The sequence below is a fragment of the Microcebus murinus genome, chromosome 29 (assembly GCF_040939455.1).
Source record: "Microcebus murinus isolate Inina chromosome 29, M.murinus_Inina_mat1.0, whole genome shotgun sequence".
NCBI classification, from domain to species: Eukaryota; Metazoa; Chordata; class Mammalia; order Primates; family Cheirogaleidae; genus Microcebus; species Microcebus murinus.
In genome coordinates, this window is record NC_134132.1 from 9,165,948 (window position 1) to 9,184,844 (window position 18,897).

General features: G+C 34.3%; 1 protein-coding gene across 2 annotated transcripts in view; it reads right to left on the bottom strand.

Annotated features, from left to right (window-relative positions):
- Nucleotides 1–18,897, bottom strand: part of CCSER1 (coiled-coil serine rich protein 1) — an 899,545-nt gene that overhangs the window by 349,631 nt on the left and 531,017 nt on the right. The gene's annotated exons all lie outside the window — the stretch shown is intronic.

An 18,897-nucleotide genomic window follows, 5' to 3' on the forward strand; every position in this document is an offset into this window, starting at 1 on the left:
AAAAACGTATTTTTTTAATGAGGCAACTTTGGTGTTTTAAGAAGTTTGATATTTTTGTTTTGTGAAACTGTTTTCTGTACTGTAGCACTTTTAGCATCCCTGGTCCCAGCTCACTATCAATAATGTCTATGCAATCTGTGACAAACAAACACTCATTTACACACACGTATTTTCAGACACCTCTTAGAAGAGGCATCCTGCCCACTTCCAACTCTGTGAGTTAAAGTCCAAAATACATCTTTACTACCAGGTTTTAAAGGTTTAACTTAATCAGGTATACTGTAAATTACCAAGAAGATGATATATAGGATGCATTTCCAAACTGTTTTAATCATCAAATAGCTATTTTATGGCATTTTGAGAGTGAACTGTAATCAACAGTTTGGGAACCACTTATCTATGAGAATATGAAGCTCTCTATCAGACATTGAGTTGGGTGTTCAGAAAACCCAAATTACTTACCACTTTGTTTTTTGTTTTGATTTGGTGTGGGGTTCTAAAAGCTTTTTTTTAAAAAAAAAATTAAAGTGACATATGATACAGTAAAAAAAAAAAGTCTTAAAAGTATGCAATATGTAAATAAAAAGAAAAATACTTTATAGCCTCCTTCATCTCAACAATCTCACACCACAGAGATAATCCGGTTAACAGTTTGCTGTGAATTTTTCCAGGTATTTACAGAATCCCTTCTTTACCTGTATTGAAATCAATCTTCCCCCTTGATTTCAAGAGCTGTAATGGACTTTAATGCAGGCATCTGTCAGAACCTATCAATTGTAGCTCCCGCTTAACCGGCTGTTAAATCAAGTGGCCTTAGATCTTTCTGCTGCCAAGGGCACTTGTCATCACATTAACCACTTGACGGTGGTTATCAAAAGCTCAGTTTAGAGCAACAAAATTTATGGTGGATTTTCTGAAAAATACACAGTTCCTTCTTTTCTTGGATATTTTTCTGTGTCTATTGATTAAGCCACCCTGAGAAGTCACATATTCCAATGGTAATAACCCCTGTGGTGTAAGCTTGCAGAGCCATGCTTTGGCATGATGCTCTTCACTCTCCTGGAGGGAAATACCCAACTGCATCTAAGAAGGTCACTGTTTGCCTCATTAAGGTAAATCATTTTCTTAAAGAGGCCAAAAGATTTTTTTTTTTTATTTCAGCATATACGGGGATACAAATGTTTAGGTTACATATATTGCTTTTGCCCCATCTGAGTCAGAGGTTCAAGTGTGTCCATCCCCCAGACGGTGTGCACTGTACCCATTACGTGTGAATATACTCAGCCCCCCTTCCCCCTCCCATTTGTCTGATACCAGATGAATATTACTACTACATGTGTACATCACTGTTGATCAATGAATATCAATTTGATAGTGAGTACACATGGTGCTTGTTTTTCCATTCTTGAGATACTTCACTTAGTAGAATGGGTTCTAGCTCTATCCAGGATAATAAAAGAGGTTCTAGATCACTATCGTTTTTTTGTGGCTGTGTAGAACTACATGGCATAAATATACTGTAGGGGACTGACATATTTTCCTAGTTTAAGAATTAAAGTTAGTGAGTAATGTATGTGTTCTGCCCAGAGCGTTTCAAAGTAATCTGTTCCAGACAAGGTCCTTGTGATAAACAAGGCGGTTGCCTAGAGGCATAACAAAGGACCTGAGCTGCAAGTAAGCAAGAGCTGCCCCACCCCACAGCATTGGGGGTCTGGAGGCCACACGATAAACATATTGTTCCTATGATTGCTGCGTACACCCCATAAGATGGCTGGTTAGTCAATGAAGGGTACGACCCCTCAAGGGAGGGGTGACCTAAGCCATGCACAGCTGCTAGTGTTCAGCTGAAGATCTTAGGGGGTCACCCTAAGAGAAACTAGGGGTGAGAAATTCCCCCTGTGGCTCACCTTGCCCATTGTTGCTAATCTCAGTCCTTTATCTATGCCTAGTGCCTAGAGCAACCACCTTGAAATTCTGAGTCAGGGGACGTCTGCTTCCCTAAGGCTACGCATTCTGGAGTTTATGGCTATCGCTGCCATGCCTGGGTGGTTATGTGCAAGGAACTAACTTTAATCTTTTAGAGTATAAAAATAAAACTGACCCGGTGTATTATTACTCGAGTCAACTGTCTGTCTGTGTGTCCGCATTTTTCTTTGTGCTCTGCATTTGTGTTTTATGTTCTGTGTTCATCCTCCACCCTGTAAACGGGCCATGACAATATACCACATCTTATTAAGCCACTCATGGATTGATGGGAACTTGGGTTGTTTCCACATCTTTGCAATTGTGAATTGTGCTGCTATAAACATTCTAGTGCAGATTTCTTTGTCTTTTTCATAGAATGTCTTTTTTGCCTTTGGGTAGATGCCCAGTAATGGGATTGGTGGATCAAATGGTAGATCTACTTTTAGCTTTTTCAAGTATCTCCATATAATTTTTAAATCTCAACTCAGTTCCAAAAATAGTTGTACTTCTCTTGACCAATTCATCTTTTTTTTTTTCTTATGTGTGACTCTCATAATATTTTGGTGGGTCCTAGACCTAAATTAAAGCTTTGTTTTTGTTTTAGAATGCGTAGTATGTTTAGTACTAACCTTGTGGCCTAATTCCAGCAAGAGATGAGGCTCTTACAGCATATTTGCAGTATACTAATTTGGAATCCTTATTTTATTTCACTTTTATTTCTTATTTTATCTCTGACCTCAGTGCCTCATTTCTTTAGGTCTTATTCTCCTGTTAGTACACCTTGATATTTCTTCCTGTGCATTTTTATAAAACATTTTAAAAACTTTTTTTTTTTTTGCAAAAGCCTCATATACATATGTACATGCACATATATGCATATGTGTTTGGCCCTGGCTTTGTAATCATAAAGAAAATGTCAAGATATTTTTTTCCCTCTGTCTTCTTTATGTACTAAGGAGAATTAGGATTTTAATTCCAATGTAGAACTTCCAATTTACTTCAATATAAAAACAAACTTTTTATTTCCTACCATGTAAAAGACACTTAAAATAATAATAAGGAATTATAATTAGCATTTATAGTCTGCTTTTCAATTTGCTTATTTTCATCATACTTTAGACATTTGAACCTCACCATAACACACAGGTAAATTAGATAGTAATCATTTTGCAGATGAAACTAGAGTGATAAAAATGACTCTAAAGTAACTTATAGGAATTCATACAGCTACTCAGATATTCCGTGGTCAAGGCCCATACAAATATTTCTCTATAATTCATTATAAACCATGATAAAAAGTGCTTCAAATTAAAGGTATAACATTTTTATTATTTTTAGCTATAATAGAAGGATAAAATGGCTTAAAATGAACAAATTGTGCTCTGCGCATTTCAAGTTTCACGTTGGAAGAATCGGTGAAGGACTCATGGAAAGATTAGTACTTGAGATGGAACTTTACATTTTTCAACAAACAGAATTTAAAAAGGTAGTTTCAGCAAAACAAATTGCAGGAGCAAAAGTGCAGAGGGAGTTAAAGATGTGGCATTTGGGGTAAAAAACGATTTTACGTAGTTTGCCTGACACTGAGGGTGCATATTGAAAAGTGCTAAGAAGACAACTGGGATCCTCCTATCATCTTGAATGTCAGACATCATTTATTGCTATCACTAGGCAATGAATTCTTCCTCTGCTCTTGCTTCAGAAATTCTGGGGAGACTACAAGATGAGATCCTGAAATGATTGAGACCGTAAAGGCAATCGCTTGTTTGTGAAGAATTATAAAATAGTGCTGGTATTTATCACACTGAACTACCTTTTAGGTATTTAAAACCAATTCTAAAGGGTCCTTCCTCTTTGATGGTGGAACAACTAAGCTCTCATTGCCTTCTTGGTATTTATACAGCAGCCCCAGGGCCTTAGACGTCAATTCAAAAAGAAAGAGCAAATTGTCCCTGTGCAGCTTGAATCGGGCAATCATTATATTCCTTATATTCAGAGCAAACAACAGGCTTTAACAGCACTTTTCGGTTACACGCACTTCTGCTTAAGGTTCTGCTGTAGCAGGAATATCTGAACTTTTCTGCCCAACTGATAAAGAGGCTCTAAAAACACTTGAGTGCCTAGCAATGAGACTGCTCCTCTCGTCTCCATTCTGCCTGATGCTCAGCCTGTTGCTATCCAAATAAAAAGCTCAGAATAGAAATGACGGGTGACGACAGCTCACTTGAGTAGCAAACTGGGAGCAGGAGGGCTTAAATTGAACAAGAAGAAAAAGCAGAATGAAGTCCCTGCCTAAATCTTCACTCTTCCAGGAAGTTATCTGTGCCCCCAGACATTGACTATACAGGCTGCTTCACCCCGATACACCCTTGCACACTGGCTTCAGGTTGGTTTCAGACAGAAGAAGGTACTGGCAGGAGACTGGAGTGCAAGGGGAGAGAGAAGCTGGGGTAATTCTTTCCACCCTCTTCCCTGCTTCAGTACTTCTCTGGCAGTGTCTGCATCCCTGTAAGAAAATTCCAGCTCCTTCCCACTAGTCAGCCTGTCCTTCATGGCTCCAGCTCTGCATGGGCTCTGATTAAACTATTCCCTCCTACCCCTCGGCACTCAGGGGTGGTGCCAGCTTCCAGCTGCCTCAACTCCATCCACATCTCTGTAACTGTACCTTCAGTAATATATCTTTATTTCAATGATCTGTGTGTATTCTGTTTCCTTCCAGGACTCTGAATGGTACTTAATATAAGGAGAATGTATAGTCTCCAGTATTTCTTGTTTTAGTTACTGTCATTTACTTAATTAAAGGTTTAATTTTGTGTATTTGTATATATTTCTCCTAGGTCTGTCTCTCACAGGGTGTTTCAATACACATTGCGAGTTAGCTGCCAAAAAAGAAAAGTTCAGTATTATTTGACTCCCTTACCTGGGAGGCAGAGGGAACTATAGACGAAAAGGTTTGCTGTAGAACAGTGGTTCAGCAATGCAGCTACCTGCATTGGCATCATCTGGGAATTAGTTAGAAAAACAAATTCTGAGGCCCCACTCATGACTTACTGAATCAGAAACTCTGGTGGAAGAGCCAACTAGTCTGTGTTTTAAAATGTCTTCCAGGTGATTCTTCTGCCTGCCAATGTTTGATAATTATAGTTCTTGATGACAATTAAGAAATATAATCACTGTTCCCTATAAATTAAAAATCTTTAGTATCTTCCTATTTCCTGCAGTAAAATACAGTTATTATTTAAGACATCTAGAAGTTGACTCTAATCTACCTTCTTGGTCTGTGTTGCTTCTTATCTATCTAACTCCTATTTGTGACATGAAGTCTGACATGAATGCCACTTGCCCTCAAAATCTTTCCTGCTTGTCAAAATCAAGATAAATCTTTCCTTTTCCTGCAATTTTGCATGTTGCTTGGGCTGCCTTACAACACTGTGATGTATTTAGCTTTCTTTTTCTCCTTTGTATAGTCTTCACTTAGTTTTTAGTCTTCACTAGCCTGTCACTGAGAGCAAAAATGATGCCTTAATTTTCCTTGAATTCTTTATTTTTTAGCGTTATAGAATGTCGATGAGTCAGACATTATTCTAGTATTGTCAGACATCAAAAATATTGTCAGTGCTCAATAATGCATATTAAGATATTCACTTCCATGGTACAGTTCTTTGAGGAAATTTATAAGATGTAAAAAATATAAATAAATGTTAGGTAATTTATGAAAGTATAATATTAAAACAATATAAAAAGTCATATTAAGGTAACATACATTTTCTTTTCTTCCATTTTTAGATAATTGCTTTGTAACAAATACTGTTCCAGAATATAAGATATAAATGTAGGAGTATGAAGTCATAACTGATTGAAGTGACAAAATAACGTAGCTTCGAAAATATTTATGGCTGAGAAATAATCACTGTTACTTAGAATGCAAAATTTATCAAGATTAAATAACATTAGGAAAAAAGATCTATTTGACACAGGAATGAATATGTAGTGAAAGATAAACTTTTACAGCACAGATTTGTATGTTTTAAGGGTTCATTTCATTTACTTGATATTATGCATCATCAAAATGTATCTATGTTATAATGTAATAATTTACAAATCGTGCTATAAACAACCTGTGGTATTTTAAAGCCTTACAGAATTTGTGTGATTCCAAAAGAAGATTTAATTCTCAGAAAATCAAGTAATCCTAAAGAAAAACAAATAAGGCTGAAATTATCCACAAAAGAGAAGTGATCAAAAACACTTCAACAGCTCTAAATTTCCAAACACCCCCCCCAGAAAAATATAGTCAAACTAACCAGCATGAAACTTAGACAATTTTTATATAAGAGGTTTGACATTTATTATGCATTTTGCAGGCATTGTTTCTAAGTCCCAGGGAGCTTTTATTGACTAAGCATTTGCAAATCCTTGTTACAAATCAGTAACCAGAGGGAATAAACACCTTGAAAATAAAATCCTTTCATTAACTAAATATTTATTGTCAAACACATGCCTTTTCCTGGTGCTACAGTAGACCCAGTAGATAAGCTACTATATAGGGGTAAAGTACTCATCCACATAGCACAAAGAGAGTATTTTGTGCCACTGTATTAAAAGAATTATATATTCCAAGATAACCTAACATACTTGTACAGCTTAGGGCTGTAAACAGTATGTGAAAAATTAATTATACATTTTATGACAAAATTAAGCTCTTCTAGGCAGTGATGTCTGTAATAATTCAAATTATTTCATATACTGTCCATAGGTGACGATCACAATAATCAGCCATAGTGAAAGAGATCTGCAACTTCATAGTCCCAGAAGAAATGTACATTCTCAATAGAAATATATTTTTGCTTCTTATTTTCCCTCTATGCACAGGCAAATATTTACGAGATAGCTGGCTAGTCAATAGTGTGAAACTAACTGAACTTTCTGAAGACAGAAGGTGTGACCTTAAAGATATTAGATAATTATTGTAAATAAGTGTGCTAGACAGATACAATAAAAATAAAAACATGTCTAACAGAATAATATGTAATCATAAAGTAGACTTTCAGAATGGAATGATGTCTTTTCATCTAGCTTTTGCTTTTATAGATGAAAAAAATATGCTCAAAGAAGCTGGTTTTAATTTGCTCCATATATTCCTTATTTTTCCCTAGAGAAGCTGGAAGTTGAAGTCTTTATATGCATCTTCCACTTTTTAATGCTCCCAATATGGCCCAAAGGCGATCAGTTTGAGACCTCTGCAAATGCTTCCTATTTTGGTTTTCTTTCTTTTTTTTTTTTTAGGAGAGGAGAAGAGAGGAGGGGAGGGGAGAGGAGGGGAGGGCAGGAGAGGGGAGGGAAGGAAAGGGGAGGGGAGGAGAGGAGAGGGGAGGGGAGGGAAGGAGAGGAGAGGAGAAGGGAGGAGAGGAGAGGAGAGGGGAGGGGAGGGAAGGAGAGGAGAGGAGAGGGGAGGGGAGGAGAGGAGAGGGGAGGAGAGGAGAGGACAGGGAAGGGGAGGAGAGGAGAGGGGAGGGGAGGAGAGGAGAGAGCCTATTTTGGTTTTCATTTACTCAAATTGCTGTTCCTTTTTCCTTCTTAGATTGAGAAGGTCACTTCCTTCCCACGAAAATGAAGGACCAAGGACCCTCTCTCACGAGTCCTGCCTCCACAGCTCTCTCAGCCTCTAGCCCTATTTTGCTGCCTGTCCAGAGCTGTGGGATCCAATAACCACATGTAGTTACTAAAATTTAAATTAAAATACAATTAAAATTAAAATACAATACAATGCAGTCCCTTAATCACATACCCACATTTCAAATGCTTAATAATAACTATGTGTGCTTGTGGCTTTCGTATTGGATACAGTATAGACTATTTCTATCATTGCCAAATGTTCAACTGGACAGTGTTGGTATCTCAACTAACCTTTTCAACTAATTTTGAAATTTTCTTCTTTGTTTTTCTTAGTATGCTGGTAATGTGGCTTTCTGGTTTTTTTTTTTTTGTTTTTTTTTTATTTTTTTTATTTTTTTTTATTTTTTGTGGACGAGGTTCTGGGGCCCCAAGAGCAGGGGCCCCGGAAGTCGCCCGCTTTCTGGGTTTTTATTTTTAAATTCATGAACTTCAATTCCCAATTCTGCAATTATCCATATGTTCCCCAGCAAGTTGCTTAGCACACTTAATGGCTTAATATTTAAGTATTTTTTTAAAAAGGTAACAATAACGATTGCACAATAATTATGATTATGTCATTTATAGCTTGTTTCCATTATTTTTAATTAATGAGATTAATAGATAATAAATATCAAGTGCATAAATATAGTTAATATTAAGAAGGCAATCCACAAATCAATATAAAACAATAATATGTTAGTGGTACAAAAGTCTGCACATTGTTAGTGTAAATTCAATGTCTAGTTTCTGTGTGGTGTGGTGAAACAAACATGGAGCTAGAGACTTGTATTCTTAAATAGAATTGACTGTGTGCTAAGTACTGTTCTAAATGCCTTATATCTATTGATTTGATCATCAGGACAACACACTGAAGTAAATACAATTATTATTTTTATTTTATAGAATAGGAAACTGAGGCAAACCAAGATTAAGTAACCTACCTAAGATTGTAAAACTAATAAGGAACAGGTTGGGATGTTCTAACTCTGACTTTTATGATTATTAGTTGTATGACTTTGTATTCCCAAATCATGACCAGTTTTGGACAGGTCATGTACACATCTGTTTTTAAAATGAGGATAACTTTCATGATTGTTATAAGGGCCTTAAAATGACTAGCATATAGTAAGCATGTAGTAAATACTAATGGAATGCAGAATACCTTCCCCTTGCTTTCCAAAAGTATAATCTGGGTCGATTATCCCTAATATGTAGTACTACACATGCTTACTTGTTTCAAAATGAACTCTTGCAGCATAGTTTTGCCATTGGTATATGACCTGACAAGTATCTTAAGCACTTTCATGTATTTTTATGTTTAAAAATCCTGAATGATAAATATCCTATTACAATTACTGAGATGGGTCAATTAAAATTCTAAGGCAATAATTAATTTTTGAGAGCACTATATCAAATCTAATTTAAAAAATGGGAAAATGATGACTAGCAGATTCACAGTCATTTAATTTGCTTTGTACTACGAAGAGGATGACTCTGTACTCCTTTTCCTGACCTTGTTTTGAATATATTTCAGTTCATTTACATAAGGTTTTATTCTAGTTTATATACTAAAATTAATTAGGGAATTATTGTAAGACTATGACTATCTTCAGTGGAGATTTTAGTGCAGAGTAACTTCATTCTTCCCCTGGATCTTTATTGTTTGTTTACTGAAGCTTATAATTGTCTTGAACATAGTATTAATATGTATTAAAGCTTCTAAATGATGTTTCTGCTACAATGTGATGTGGATGCAAAAGCATTCCCTTTGGTTACGGCTGCATCTGTCTCAAACCAACAATCTAATTTTGTCAGATCCACGGGGGACCACACTCATTATATTCACCAGGTTTAGGGCTTCAAGCATTAATTTTTTTCTGGACACATGAATAATCAGGGAACTGTTAACAAGCTCTAAAGAAAAAAGTAGATTCCTTTTGTATTTTAGTGGAGCATTATGAGACTCAATAAGGTTGCATTGTTAAATAGTTATGTGCCATGCTCTCTTTTGTTAAAAATGTTACTTACTGGCATTCTTGGTGAGTGTTGCATATTAGTGTGTGTAGAAAATAGAGCTACTTTACGTTTTGTTAGCAAATAAAAATGAGTCTAATGGCAATATGAAGTGTCTTTTGAGTTATTTTGTACCAAGTGGTAAAGTGTGCTAATCCAGCCATGTTTTCCCCTTAAACTCGATCTTTTCAAAGGCAACACTTGTGCTTATGAACTATAATTCCAGTTCATCAGTTCCATACTCCAGCCAACTTGAGACTCCAATACATAGGGGCAGTATATTTTATTTTTTGCTAATGGAGAAGAAGAGCTCTCTATGCTAGTAAACATAGCAAATATTTAATTTTAAAAATACAAGATTATTATCATAGTAATACACTGTATACCTGCATATAAATATGTGTCTGTATTTTATATATATATATATATATATATATAAACACTTCTACATATAAATTTTAGATAAACAAATATAGACATTGGAAGTTACATGAAGTTATTACAAATACCAGTGTATTCAATAACTATTCAATAACATATAATAAATCAATAATGTGATACAGCTGAATTTTTACATATAGTACTTTCTGTTATCTACTCTTTTTTCTGATCTAACTAGAATGAATAGAATTATGATGATTAGAAGATATTCAGCATAATTACATTGTAACAGAGTTACAAAGAACAGATATTCGAGCTACCTCTAACACTACAGTTGTTTCTGCTACTCCACAATTTTAGTTATATGTGGTTTTGACATCAATATTAACAACTCTAGCCAGGACTCAACATAAGGTGTGATCCTCAAAGAAAATAGGCTGTGGCTCACACTAACCCAACTGCAAACTCAGAGGGCAATTTGCCCCACTGAAATTAGACGTGTGCCCTGGATCCACTCACAGGCGCTAAATAAGAATATTGTATTCAGAGGGGGGGAGGAAGAATTGTAAATGCTATAACACTACAACCTAAGCTTATCACACCTTCAGGGTAAAAAATGGGTCTGTGAGCAGGACAGGCACTCCAAACTACATATATCATACCCTTAGAAGACATATCACTTCATCAGTTTATCTACAAAAGGAGACTTTTTAAATAGACATACTGTCTTTACTGATCTACTGATAACCAGAGCAAAAAGACATTTAAACATGCATTTTTTTCTGCATATGCATGACCTATTATGATATCTTGAAAATAATTTCTGTTTTCATAATGAATAAAGTTAAGAATTAAGCTAATTATCTACGTTCATTAGTCATCACTTCCATGATTATCTTCATTGGTTTTAGGGTTATGAGTCTAGTAAATATAAATAGAGGATGTAAAGTTAAATTTGAATTTCAGATAAACAGTGAATTATTTAGTGTAAATATGTCCCATGCAATATTGGGGACATATTTATACTAAAAATTATTCATTTATCTGAAATTCAAACTGAGCTTAGGGCATCCTGTATTTCATCTGACAGCCCTCTCTGATCCTGCACAGTTTTATCGGGGGGTTGCCAAGAGCATTTCTTTAAGAACTACTCTTCCAGGAACAACACTAAGAGAAAATAATTTTCTTTTTTCATAGTTTTGTTTTTAAAAATGACAAGGCAATACAAAACTTTAAATTTAATTTAAAATTGTACTTAGTTAGCTCTGCCAACTGCAAAACCATTGCTCTGGTCACCCACTGCACACTAGTATGAAGACTTTTGGGACACCCCATAATGCTGACCCACACGATTATGAGTATAAACAGAACAGCAAGAAAACATAGTTTCAGAAAATGTTGCAAATCCACTAACACTTAGAAAAATAGTAAAGGCAATTTCAAAAAATAATTTAAAGCATGAGTTCAATTCCAGCTCCTTTAAAGCTTTCATGCATTAAGGCTGAATACTTGAGATTCTTCTATCATTCTTCAGTGAGGAGAAACCATTAACAGGAGACCTAAGCAATGGGTATATTGGGGAAAAGACTAATGCAGAAGAAAAAAGGGGTCATGGCAAAAATTTATGATCATCTTTAGTTTTATATGTATGTAGTACAGTATACAAAGCAAGTTTGAGGTGTCGTGTACATCCCATTTAGCAAATGATGTTCTAAGAAATGCTTGCTGTGTTAACAATTCCACCTTGTGCCAAATCTGTGAACACAATCCTAAGACACAGAATGGGTCTGGCCTTCCATGGCCAATTTATATAACAGTAACAAGAAAAATCATTGGCAAGTCAAAGCACAAGCATGGTGCAGTGAAACTGCCCCAGAAAATGACCCTATCATGTTTGTGATTCAGATTGTTCATATCTCTTCACCCAGCCTGATCCTCAGTGAACCCAGGCTAGGTTTCTAGGAGGATGAAAGTTGTGAATTAAAAATAAACAGGGAGACAAAGAAAATAAAAATAATATATATATATTGGGGTCCACTACAACCATGCAATACACAGAGAAAGGAATTCCCCATTTTTAGCTGACAGCACTGGGGTAGTGATCATGTCTGCAAAACACCTTGTTGTCTTTGCACAGTGTGCTAGTTCCTGCAGAGGAGAGAAGTTTCAGGGAGGTTCAGCTTTGCGACAAAATGACTTCAGCCAGTGCTGACCAGATAGTCTACTGTTATCAGCCACAGTGGCAGCAGCAACAGTAGAACACAGATGCACCTTCACAGCAATTTCCAACTTTCAAGGTTCCTGAAGTCTCAGTATCTGACATTGTCTCAAAGTGCCAGAATAGAAATTGGAGAAAGAATGAATGAATAGAATGGTATGTTGGGGCTGTTTAAATTTTAAAAAGAAAAATAAAAGAATGAATAAAAATAGAAAATTCTACATGTATTTCTAATAACATATGAGATAGTCCCTGAAGAGTCTCAGAAATAAAAAAATGAAGTGTGACTTTAAAGAGCTGAAGGTTCTATAAGAGTTGATGAAAGACAGGTAGAAGAATGCTGCTTTTGCAACTATTATTTTATCTTCTATTTTTTAAAATCGTGGACTTAGCCACAGAAAACACAAATATATTCTCAAACATATTTGAGTCTATTAGATCAAGACTGTAAGATGTTCCAAATGCACATGTTCCCACAAAGACATTGTAAAAAGCTGTAACTACTGGATAGCAACACTTCACCTTAAAAATTTTCGTTCTCTCTTAAACATATATTGAACATGACAGATTCTTTTGCACTGACAAATAAAAATACAATTGTTTTCTTTTAACATGAGCTTTCTTATATGATTGTGTGGTAATTTAGATAAAAGATAATTTATCTTTTATCTAAATAAAAGATAAAAGGTAATTTAGATGAAAGATAATTTAGATAAAAGATAATTTATCTTTTAGATAAAAGATAATTTAGATAAAAGATAATTACTAATAAATACTATATTCAAGAATCTACAGTTTGTATTATGCCTATAAATGTCAATAGAAATAAGAGATGCAACTCTTATCAAATATAATTTCCATTTATTAGCCTTAGTTTTCATAACAGAACTAAAATAAGTCAAGTACCTTATTTATTTTCTGTTAAAGTTGATTAAGTTGGATTATCTCAATCCACTGAACAATATTTAAGAATTGAAACTCCTTAGTGAAAATTTTGACAGCAGTTATCAAAGAATTTTAGTATTCACAGATTTTATAGTGTTATTTCATTAGAATTCTTATTTGCAACTTAAATAAATCAGTGTGTCTTACCACTTTTGAAAATCCTTTTAATCTGTCATAGATCAATGTTTTGGAAAACATAATACAAATTAATTCTAGAAATAAAATCAAATAAAAACATACAAAAGGGAGGTTTCTTTTTTTTTTTTACTACTAGATTTAAAACAAAATTATTTTATCAAATTCTTGTGAAAGTTTGTAAACCCCTTAGTTTCAACTTCTACACGTGCTATGGTCTGTCCCCTCCAAGACTCATGTTGAAACTTAACCCCCAGTGGCAGCAGTATTAAGCGGCATGGCCTTTAAGAGGTGATTGTATCATAGGGGCTCTGCCCTCAAGAATGGATTAATCCATTCATGGATTAATAAATTAGTAAATTAATAGATTAATGGGTTACCATAGGAGCAGAACTGGTGGCTTTATAAGAAGAGGAAGCGAGCCCTGAGCTAGCATGTTAGCACACTCAGCCCCCTCAGCAGATGAGCTCCCTTGACCTCGGACTTAACAGCCTCCAGAACTGTAATAAATCAATTTCATTTCTCATAAATTACCTAGTTTTGGGTATTCTGTTATAAGCAACAGAAAACAAATGAAGACATTTTGTACTAGCAACAAACATTTTGTGGGTCACATTTTAAGAAATATTGGATTAAATGACTCAACATACATTGATTTTGAGAGTACTCACAATTACAAGGTTTAGACAATTCAATCATTTGAAATACACCTTACTTCTATATGTTGTATTTTTGTCTCTCTGTTATGCATATACACATATATATACACACACATATATATTAACTGAAACAAAGTAACAATTCATTTCAAATCTTTAAAAAATTCAGTCTAGCTTCCATGTTTGCCTTCTAGAATGTTATTATTGCTCTCACCAGTTGGGATGTCTTATGATGCTGAACTTTTGCATGCCAGTTTAGAGGAGATTTATTGTACATCATTGCTCCTGTGTCTCTTACAGTTTCTGGAACATAGTAGATGGTCAGTACATAAGTGTTGAGTAACTGAAGTGTTGAGGATGAATGGTTCAGCCTAAGCGTCATTAAACTAAGAGGAAATCATAAAATATTTCTTCCGAAAAAGAAGACACAAAACAATGTGTTTCTAAAAAGGGAAAAATAATTATGCTTTGACTCATTTCTGTTTTACAAAAATATGTGCACTGAACAATTAGATTACAAATTTATACTTCATCACTGCAAATTAGTAAATTACTTTTAAAATCAAGATTGTTGTCTAAAGATCAGTTTGAAATATCTATAGTTTTTATATAAATAATCTAAGATCAGTGCTTGTATTTTTCAAAGTCTGTCATTTCTAAAATTGTTTGTATAAAAACAATGTGTGGCAATAGTTCTTGGTTTTAATCACATATCTTATCACATGGAAAGTATTATCTCATAGAAATGATCAATCTCAGGCTTTTTGCAAAATAGGTGCTCAAATTTCTTTCTTTCTATCACTGACTTAGAATTCATTGCAGAAGAAAGAAAAGGAGATAAGGGAAAGAAGTAAAATTAGAGATTTGATTCAATATATGATAAGAATTTTAAAATTGCCAATGAGGTTAAAGCTAACCATGCTAATTCTTCCTCTTATCTATGTAGGGATTTAATTTCAAATATCAATCGTTTCTTATTGGCATAATCGCAGGTGTTACCTGGAAAAACCTATCTTTAAGATACTGACTTTGAAGAATCTCATTTTCTTAAAGATGTAAAGAAACATAACTTGGGTTACTTAAAACAATAAGTTTTTAACCTTTCCATTTATATATGCTGTATAACAGGTCACATTCAAATAAGGATTAAATAGTTTCCAAGTAGAAAAAAATACATATAAAGCAAGAACAAAGAAAACATAAGCAACTTGCATACTTTTTTCTTCTGACAAATTTGGAAATATTGTGATTGATCTAACACCAATATATTTTGGTTATATATAGTATTTTCTTGCTCTTATTATAAAGTTGTCAAGGTATGTGCTTTTAAAGTGTGGCATAATGTTTATTAAAGGCACTTCTCAATGACAGAAAATAAGTATCAAGAGGTCACACATCTTTCAAGAAATAAGTGTATACAACTTTGCAAGGGATGTGGGTCTCTAGCAACATCTATAATATTGAGCTTATTTCACTTCTAGTTTTATATGAACATTTAAATTTGAACTCTAAACACAGACAAAACTCTATCTTAAGTAAACATTTACTTTCAAAGTGAATCTTCTTAAAATTTTTAATTCTGGCTTTCCTATTCCTTTTTTCCCCCAAAGAAACTGCAGATACATTATAATTTTTACTCTTAATAAATGGGAGCTCTGATGAAATTTTCTCCAATTAAAATTCATGACAATTTCTATTTTAAAATATATTATCAGTTTGAAAGTATATATGTTCTTTCTTCTTTGAAGGCTATTGGATGAACGTACCATATTTGTACACAGTTGCCCATAATTGAAGAGCAAGTCTAAAAAAGTAGCAGTGTGTGATGACAAAGATTTACTTATTTACTTATGGGCAAAGCCATTATGCTGTCTAAAGCTAGTCTGGCATGTACTACGCTCTAAGGATCCTATTCATCAATGACTCCTATGGCATTTCAGGGGAGATTTTCATGTAATTTGCTTCTAAAGTCCATGTAATATGCCTCTTCTGAATGAGTTACATATATTATTATTCATCATTATTGATTACTGTCTCCAGTGGTAAGCAAAAGATGCAAATCTTCTTGTGAAAGAAAAGAAAAGCTGGGTGTGTGCATTATTAAACATAACTTGAGGCACAGAGTTTACTTTATTTGTCCTTTAAATCATCATCTGGACTTTGAAAATCAAGCACAAAGCTGATACTATCACTTTCTATGCTCTTGATATTAAAGAAACTTCACAATCAACCACTACAGATAACTCTAATGAAGAGTTACCATAGAGTAAGCTAAAATTATTTGTGATTTTCCAATCAATAAGTCATTATCATGTTTTTTGTAATGAAAAATTAAATGTTAACTAATATAAATTCTAAATAGTTTTACATAGAATGCATAAATATTAGGTTTGAAATTTGGACATAGTCAATGTGGAACATTTTAGGTGACAGACTCTGTCTAATATTGATTTTATAAGTCAATTTATAAATAGATTTATTTATAGAGGCATAAGCAAAGACCCTCTCCAAAAAAAATGGGAAAAAAACATTGAAAGGTAGCATCTTGAAAAAGCATACGGAGAGAAAACCAAAATTTGAAATAGTAAAAATAAAAATATCCATCATCATATCATATTTGAACTCACACCATTGTAGTCATTCATTTATTTAATGATGATATATTAAGAGGCAATGTCAGAAAAAGTACTAAATGTGGAGATAAAGAAATTAGACTTGATCTGTGCTCTCCCACAGAGCAGTGAAGGAGGAAAAATAGACAATTAAATCTTTACCATAACAATATCTGATGAGCATGATCTTAGGGGAACTACAAGATTCTGTAAGAACACAGACTGGGGCATCCAACAAGGTCAGGAATCAAGAGACCTCCTGATGGAAGTAACATTTAATTTACAACTGTAGAATAAGTATGGGTTGGTTTAGATGAAAACAGAGATTATCAAGTAATGTATTAAGAGGAGGGTGGGGGGGGGTCAGCAACAGAAAAAGTGACCTTAAAACAAAAACCAGTAGAGTAAGAATTTAGCATACTAGAAGAGTCACAAGAAATGAAGCCAAAGGGTGAGGTGAGCAGATGTCACATTCTGAAAGGCCCGATAAACATGTCAAAAAGAGAGACATTATCCTAAGGGTTATGGAAATCCATTAAGGACTTTAAACTAGGGAATGATATCACCAAATATATATTTTAGTTAAGATGACTCTGTCTATGAAGGATGTTGGGTTATGGCATCAAGATTGCAGATAAAGAGATAATTTAGAAAGTCCAGTAATCCAAATGAGAGATGAAGATGATCTGCGTATTTGGAGATAAATTTAATAGGATTTGATTTAAAGCAGGCAAAGAAGAGGGAGGACAATGGCTTTGTGACTTCAGTGGTACCATTTACTAAGAAAAGAAATATTAGAGAAAGTGCAGTTTTGTTTTGGGAAAGATGAACTTAGTTTAAGATATGCTGTAAGTGAGAAAACGCAAGTCTGAAGCTCATGGTAGAAGCCAAAGACAAAGAAACAGATGAAGGGATTGTGAGAAGTATTAATTTGTAACTAAAACTATGGTTGTGAATGAGATTGCCAAGAGAAAAAAAACCCAGAGTTATTTGATAACTCTATATGTTTTATGTACCAGGGACTTTATAAATAGGACTCATTATTTTTTCTTCTTCTTATCTAAATTCAGAATCAAATCACCATGCTAATGGTTCTTCAAAATATTCCTGTAAAAGATTATTAAACATCTCCCAATCTCAGTGACCTAGAGTCTTAAGAAACCACAGAACAAAACATACTCTTCATGGCTACATGTTATCCATGATCAAAATATATATATATTTTTAAACATAAAGTTAATAATAAGATAGTGCTGGCCTTAGGACATAACAAAGGCCAGAGTCCAGAATATTTGGCAAACTTCACTTAGACAAATGCCTGGTTGACGCCATTTCATAGAAGCTCACAAAATGTACTTTCCTGACTTTCCTAGGCCTCCCTTATTTAATGATTTTTTTCTCTTCTCATACAATTTGGAAAGGAGAAACTTCATTTAGCCCTGTAAGCAGGGCAACCTGAATTCTACAAACTCTGACATGTTCGTATAGCAGGTAAACGATACTCTTGCTACTTAAATTCAACCTACAACTAAAAGCAACAGTAGTGAAAGACTGAGGTCTACTGTAGAATTTCTTTAGTGAATTTTCTAGTCTTTTCACATCTTCCCATTCTATTCTTTTTCCCATCATTTTCCATTTCTGTTGTTTCAAAATTTGTTCATTTTCCTCATGCCTTTACTTCCTCTTCATCAGGAAAAGGAGGGACAGAATTAAGAGGTATCAAGGGCTGCTCTCACCTCTGTTTCACTAAGAAGATAAAGTCCATTAGATGTAAACCCCATCAATTTTTTGCCCTCCCTATACTAATTATGCCCTCCCCCAGTTATCTTATCAGTTTCTTCATTTATTCTTATTATTTCCACATTAAGACTCCTTGGGAGCCAGGTACGTCAGATATAGACCCATTCCTCTGCTCTCGGCTTTATTCCTTCTCCTCTTCTACAGCATCATTCCTTACCAGTTTTCCCCTCCTATATTCAAACTCTCCCTTCTTATTCCCACTTCATTCTTAATACATGAAAATGCTTAATTCACACTTTAAATATGAAACTATTTAACTAGGAATTAAAGCAAGTCAAACAGCAACAACAATGATACATCTTTCTAAAACCGTATCTTCCCAGTAGACACTAAGCAGGGAGTTACTCAATTTAGAAGCACATTTGAATCTGCATGTACAACATCCACATGTCTGCAAGCAAAAATTCCCTTTCATGTTTTTAAATACCATATATGTACTATTAATAATGTATGTACATATTTAAGAATATCAGCACCATGGCAGCTATCATCAATAGCATATAATTATAGTAAG